This window comes from Cornus florida, unplaced genomic scaffold, assembly GCF_030987335.1.
Source record: "Cornus florida cultivar Cherokee Brave unplaced genomic scaffold, ASM3098733v1 CherokeeBrave_3.0.0_Hap2_Chr07, whole genome shotgun sequence".
NCBI classification, from domain to species: domain Eukaryota; kingdom Viridiplantae; phylum Streptophyta; class Magnoliopsida; order Cornales; family Cornaceae; genus Cornus; species Cornus florida.
Window position 1 is genome coordinate 50841157 of NW_026775577.1, and position 7952 is coordinate 50849108.

At 35.7% G+C, this 7952-nt stretch overlaps 1 pseudogene; it reads left to right on the plus strand.

Moving 5' to 3' along the window:
- Positions 1–3970: 3970 nt before the first annotated feature.
- LOC132267179 (linamarin synthase 2-like) lies at positions 3971–7409 on the plus strand (annotated as a pseudogene).
- Positions 7410–7952: the final 543 nt, after the last annotated feature.

Below are 7952 nucleotides of genomic sequence, written 5' to 3' on the forward strand. Positions count from 1 at the left end.
GACACCTTCGAAGAACTAAGTAAGCAATTTCTGAGCCACTTCCTTACAGGTCAGAGGCATAGAAGGCCAGCCACCTACCTACTTACTGTGAAGCAACAGAATGGAGAGTCAATCCGAGAATACATTACCCGATTCAACACAAAGATGTTGCAGGTAGAAGAGGTGGATGACAAGGTGGCTTTGACCGCTTTTATATGAGGACCCCAAACCTCCAGATTCTTGTTCTCTTTATCAAAAGAACCTCCCACCAGCATGGCAGAGTTATTGATCAGAGCACAAAAACACATGAACGCTGAAGACGCTATGAATGCACAAAAGGGAAAGGAAGGAGAGAATAAAAAGAGGTTACCCCCTCTCGCCAGGGATGAAAAGGATACCAAATATAAGAGATCATTCTTCAGCCAAAGCGATAGGACATATTGTGAAAAAGACTCAGATAAGTATGCCGACTACACTTCTCTGAATATATCAATTGACCATATTTTCTTACAGATCCAAGACGATGCGTTATTGAAATGGCCACAGAGGATGAAGTCTGATCCAGTGTAAAGATCTCAAGATAAGTATTGCAGGTTCCATCGGGATCATAGGCATACTATGGATGATTGTTTCGACCTTAAGAATCAGATTGAGAATCTGATTCAAATGGGTCACTTACAAAAGTTCGTTGCCAATGAAGGAACAAACCCTAATAAGCGCATTTTAGGGCATCAATCAATTGGGGAAATCAGTATCATCTCTGGATAAGTAGACCTGGGAGAATCCAACTCGGTTCAGAAGGCTAATGTGATAAAAATTATTTCACAGCTGGAATTAGCCTTATCAAGTCATTCAAAATAAAACTGGGGGTATCTCAATTAATCATTTTAAATAGAGGATAGCTTCTTCACGTGTTATTTTGTTTTCCAATAAAGTCACCATCACTAATGAGATGGATGTCCCTCATTTTTTACGCAATAAAATATTACGTTTTCAGTTACCTACCTATGTGGTAATTAATGCTCTACAGAAAGCTAACAAAAAACCAAGCTCCTTTACTAAAGGGATTAAGCGAGTAAAGCTCGTGAAAACAGTTCCCTTACTATAGGGACGAGCTGAGTGAACCTCCTAAAAAATAATTCCCTTACTAAAGGGACGAGCTGGGTAAAGCTCGTAAAACCTAATTCCCTTACTAAAGGGACGAGTTGAGTGAGGCTCATAAAAAATAATTCCCTTATTAAAAGGACGAGCTGAGTGAAGCTCGTAAAACCTAATTCCCTTACTAAAGGGACGAGCTGAGTGAAACTCATAAAAATTAATTCTCTTACTAAAGGGACGAGCTGAGTGAAGCTCGTAAAAACTAATTCCCTTATTAAAAGAGCGACGAGTTGAGTGAAGCTCGTAAAATTTATTCCTTTACTAAAGGGATGGGCTGACTAAAACCAATAAAGTTTACAAATAGTATATTGGATTTTAAAAACAAAAATCCAGCTTTACATCACTAGGAGTCATTGACCATGGATTTGAATCCATACCCTTCCAAAACAGAACCTTGATTTGGTATCTGTATTAATTCCACCATTGGGAATAGTATCCGCGGGAACATTACCCCAAGGGTACCAAAAAAAAAAAATTACTGTTCAAGTGAACAGTACCGGCGGCACTATTCCCGAGGGAACGGTGCCAAGGGCAAAAAAAAAATAAAAACTTACCTATGGGAAGAGTACCCAAGGGTACCAAAAAAAAAAAAACCCGCTGGTAAATAAATAAATTTTACACTCCCAAAGCTAGGCGAGCAAGCTTGGGAATGGGGGGCAACTAATAAAGAGAATTTAAATAAAAGATAACATGACGTGGTTCAATATGGTAAGGATAACCGTGGCACAATTTGAAATTCAAAGGGGTAAATCATATCCCCAACAAATCATATCCCCAACAAATCTGGTAACAAACGGATCTCCTCTGATCTCGCAAACGAACTGAGGGAGAGCGGCTATAAAAATGAAATCCTACCAGTCAATAAAGATATGACAAAAAAACTATTACTAAATCTCTGCCTTTCTTTTAGACATCCGGTGACTGACTTGATCGTCAGAGAGCTCTTGGCAGACACCACATTGGTGCCGTCAAGATTCATCGATCTTCTATTCTCTTCTTTGCAAGAAAAAAGGTGTCGTATCAGACCGCGTGGATTTCTTCCCCCAATAGATACTATTCAAATTATGCATATAGTGGTCACACTCAACCGACTGAAATATATGTTAATGTCAAAATCACACTATTACTTATGATGACCTTATAATTGTGATAAATGAAAGATATATATTAGAGAATATTTACCAACAAATCCTATTTTTTTCTTCAAAAGACGGAAAAAATTCTCTAAATTTCTTTTAGAACAAATAAATCTTTCTTTTGAAATCACTAAATCTTTCATTTATATCCTCGCTGAATTAGATATAAAAATTAAAATCAAGCTTTCATTTATTTCCTTAGAAAACTAGATGTAAAATTTAAATAAAAGGAATAGTTAGCATTTTTTTTTTGAATTTTTATAATATATATTTATTTTGTTTGTACTAAAAATATGAATTGTGCATAAGTTTTTTCAAAATGGATTTAAATAAAATTACTTATTATTTAAACTCACAATGCAATATTCATTAATTAATTTTAACTTAACCCACCCCCCCCCCCCCCCCCCCACCCCCCCCCCCCCCCCCCCCACACACACACACAAAAGATAATAAATCAATTTTTGATTAAATTTATAATTACAAAATTTACTTCTTGGAAGATTTAGGTCTTGTTTGGCTGAGCTTCCAGAGGGCTTCAAACAGGCTTCCAAACCCAAAAAGGCATTCCTAGAAAAAAATGGGTGTTTGGTGGCATTAATAAAATGGACTTTTAACAAAAGTGGAATCCATCAAAAGTCCGTTAAGCCAAAGCTACAAATACCTGCTTCCAATATAGGCTTCTCAAAACATGCAGAATATGGGTTGTTGGAATATATTGGAATATTATAAGATTACTATTTTATCCTTAAATATTGATTATATTGCTTGTATTAACCTTTATTGTTTATTAAATTATAACCTTTGTTTTTCTATACAACCACGCTACTTCAGGAGTCCCTCCTCCTCCTCCTCCTCCTCCTTTATCTCTCTTATATCTTAATTTCTCTGCTGGCAGTGTTAAAATTGATGGTGACCGCTACAACCTCCAGCCGATTGGTGGAGGTTCTAAAAAATTAATGCAATGCAACCTTAGTCAGATTTAGGCGTTAAGTTTTCTCTGTTGGCACCACCAGCCAATTGGTGGCGCACCACCTCTGTGCGTCGCCATGGATTCCGTTAACCAGAAAATAAAAAATCATGTTTAATAAAGAATTATGTTTAGATTTATTTATTTAATTATTATTATTTCTTTTTGTTTGGTGTGCATGTGTGCTTTGCTTGGTTTTCCCTTTTTTAGCCTCTTTGATGATAGAATGAAAAAAACATGACTTAGAAATAGGGGAGTCAATATATATATATGAGAAGGGTTTGAACTAACACAAGTGTGTTTCATGGTAATGATGCATTTATATGACGCTGGTGTGAGCCATGAGAGGTAGCTTTGAAGTCATCTTTTTGTTTGAGGTGGACTTGCACCAAATTAAGATTCATTCTCAGATTAACATGGAGATGAATAATTATGGAGTTGTCCAAATCTAAAGGATAATGATTAATTGTCTATTTTTATATTTATATACTTGTATCTTATAAGTGGTAATGCTCTATAAACTCTCTTTCATAATTGAATATAATACACTATTTTATTCACAAATCACAACCAGATCGAGGAGTGGAAGTAGATCCTATTTGACGCTAGAGCACCACCTTTGCATCTGATTCAAAAATGAAAGTGGACCCCATAATAAAAAATAATCACAAATAAATGGCCTTTATCAAAATATCGTCTCTATATGTACCATTGAAACCAATGAAACTTCCAAGGGCTTAGCTATATGATATTTATTTCTAATTATTCCATATAGCTAGCTATTTGTTGAACATGAGTTCAGCTACAACCAGACAGCCTCATGTAGTATGTGTTCCATTTCCAGCACAAGGCCATGTTAGCCCCATGATGCAACTGGCCAAGCTTCTACACTCAAGAGGCTTCTATATCACCTTTGTCAACACTGAGTTCAACCACAGAAGATTGGCAAGGTCCAAGGGACCAGACTCAGTTAAGGGTTTGCCCGACTTCCGGTTCCAGACCATACTGGATGGTTTGCCACCATCGGACTACGATGGAACCCTAGATCTTCCAGCGTTATGTGACTCAACCAGGAAAAATTGTTTGGCTCCATTTAAAGATTTGTTAGCTATGCTGAATTCATCCCCAGAAGTACCTCCAGTTTCATGCATAGTTTCAGATGGAGTCATGAGCTTTGGCATAGAAGCAGCTAAAGATTTAGACTGCCTCAGCTTGTTCCTTCATGGGATGTTTGAATTTTCGTGAAGTCGTCAAAAGAGGCATTATTCCATTCAAAGGTAATTTTTGGTTGGTTTTGGTAGCTGATGTAACTTACCCATTTCAAGGTACTATTTTTTGGTTGGTTTTACTGGCATCTCATATGACTTGCTTATCTTATGATGGAATATGTAGAGTGCACACTTCACGGATTCCATCTATTTTAAAATTTTAAAAATTAAAATCGGAAACATGCTGGAATCAAACCGAATCGAACAGTAAAAGACCATTTTAATTTGGTTCGACGATTCTCAAATTAAGCACATCCTAAGAATATATAATAAGACACTGTTAAAGATCTCTTCAAACTAATAATAGTACTTTATTGCTAATATTAAAAAAATATTGATTGCAAAACTGAGAGTAGAAATATCACATTGAATAAAAGTAATTAAAATATAACATTGATTCCAATAATCAGAGTAGAAGTATTACAATAGAGGAAGGATATTGGATTGCAGCTAAATGCTAATAGTAAAATATAACATTAAATGCATAAATTTCTTTATAAATAGAGTACAAAAGAGGTTTCCCCAAAACGAAGGCACTTATAGACTATATCGTCTTATCTCATGTTTTATATTAATTTTATTTATTTATTTTACGATTCGATTGAGTTTGGTTTTATTAGTATACTAATGATTCCTTAATTTCGTAATCGAAACTGGAACCGAACCAATGATAAGTCCTTTTGTGATTTTGTTCAATTCGTATTGGTTTACAACAATTTTTTGTGGAGCCCAGTAATATGGTCCTCTATTTCTCTACTATTTTTCAAGGTTTGCATAACTTGTTTAATTGGTAGCCAAGAAATGAAGGCGCTGAAATTAATGAACATAAGTGTTTCGCGATTAGATCCAAGAGGTTAAGTTATTAGGTGAGACTAATAACAAATTTATTTATACCCCTTTCATTTTTCATCCATGTCCGAATTTCACTTCCCATTCAGATCATTCAGATCCAAACTCGCAATGCCTTCGTTGCGGTCGGCCCACCTTGCCTACCCAGGATGGCGCACCCGTACACATCCGGGCCGGGCGCTAAATTAAAGACTAGGTTTGGCTTTAATACAAACTGTAATAGGTCAGGTGCTTTACAATTCGACCAAAAAGTTTAAACTATTAAATGGTGCTAACATCAAACCCATTTATACCCATTTCACTTCCCACCCCGACGTGGAACAATTGAAAACTATCTCCTTGTAAGAACCATCTTCTTCTTCAATTCAAAACAAAATGATCATGGTTACTGCTAAGAAATGGAATATTTCTAATGTTTAACAAGGCAATATATTACCCTTTACTAAAGGCCAAGCAACATCTTATGCATCTTTCTTTCTGCAATAGTAAAGAAAATGGTCCTCCTAAAGATTGTCACACTCCTTTCATAAAGTTACAATGATGCGACAGTAGTGTTAGAATATATTTTATAATATATTAATACCATGTTAGAAATAAATAGAGCATAAAATTTTGTCTTGTATTGATGTATAATATGTGTAATACAAGAGTGAATTGAGATTTACATAGGAGATGTCATGTGTGCAAAACAAGTTAATGTTATATATAATTATGTTATATTATATAATATATACGAGTATTCTAATCATGCATGGTAACAATATATTACAAAATATATTCTAAGTAGTATTTATGAATACTATAATTTCATTACTTACCAATGTATGTGTATATATATATATATATATATACATTATTTCTTGATGGCAGATGAGAACATCCTGGTCGATGGTACTCTTGATACACCTATTGATTGGATCCCTGGCATGAGAAACATTCGGCTCAAGGACCTGCCAAGCTTTGTTAGGACCCATGACCCTAAGGACATCCTGTTTGACTTCTTGGGAGAGGAAGTACAGAACTGCTTAAAAGCTCCTGCAATTATCTTCAACACTTTTGAAGAATTCGAACAAGAAGTGTTGGAGGCAATCGCGTTTAAGTTTCCTCGCATTTACACTGCAGGTCCTCTTTCCTTGCTAGGAAGGTATGTGAGTGATACCAAAGTCAAGTCACTTAGTTCAAGTTGATGGAGAGAAGACTCGACATGTCTTGAATGGCTAGACCAAAGAGAACCCAACTCAGTTATGTATGTGAACTACGGAAGTTTGATAGTAATGTCTGCACAACACTTAAAAGAATTTGCTTGGGGACTTGCAAATAGTAAGCACCCGTTTTTATGGATAATTCGACCTGATGTTGTGAGGGAAGATTCAGTGTTGTTGCCTCAAGAATTTTTTGAGGAGACTAAGGATAGAGGATTGGTAGCGAGTTGGTGCACACAAGAACAAGTCCTCTTACACCCATCAGTTGGTGCTTTTTTGACACATTGTGGATGGAATTCTATGATGGAAAGTGTTTGTGGAGGTGTGCCTATGATCTGCTGGCCTTTCTTTTCTGATCAACAAACCAATTGCCGGTATGCTTGCACTGAGTGGGGGATAGGAATGGAGGTAGATCAGGATGTAAAGCGTTACGAAATTGAAGCTCTTGTTAAGGAAATGATGGAAGGGGATAAAGGGAAGAAAATGAGAAGCAGGGCTCAGGGGTGGAAGAAGAAAGCAGAAGAAGCTACTGATATTGGTGGATCATCTTATAACAACTTTGACAGATTCATCAAGGAGACCCTCCAATTTGAGAGCAATTAGTATAAACTGTTGGGGAATTTATTTAGGTTTCTTAGGAGTTTTACTTGGGATGTGATTGTGTACAATTTGTTTTGACCTTGTGGCAAAAAACCATGCAGATGTAGTCTGGCATGCTTGTAAATTCTCTCATTGAATAAAAAAATTAAATAAAATAGTATGATGTGCCTCAAAATTATATATGTACTTGAAAATTTAGTGTCAGCTGATTCTCTAATTAATAGCCTCTGATAACATGAATTTTATAGTAACTAGTAGTACCTATGGCATCGATGCTAAAATATCTCGACTTCAAACCATCATCAAAATTCATACTTAAAATTGAATGACTATTTTTAAAAATAAATAAAGAAAAAGATAAAAGACCAAAAATAAATAAATAAATAAAAATAAGAGAAAATTAGTGTTCATTGGGTGCTACTTAGGTTAGAAATAGTTGGGAGTTTAATCCACCAAAAATTACTCCATATTGGAATCTACGTCTTATTTTGTCCCCTAATTTTGGGTCTCACTGGCACTCTAAGATCCACCGGAGGCACTAACCCATTGTGACATCGAGGCATCTGCATTAGATATTTTAATTTAGAGATAATTTCACTGACATCCCAATAGTTTGGCCAAATATCAGCCTAAAACATCTTTCGAAAATAACTATCACTCACATTACAAACGTTTGTTCCGTTTTTCACTCACACCCCAAAAGTTAGTTGACAGGTGTGTCAGACCACTTTTTACATGTAAAAAGACATTATTACCCTTTAACTTTGATTTGACCTAATAAATTGTTTCT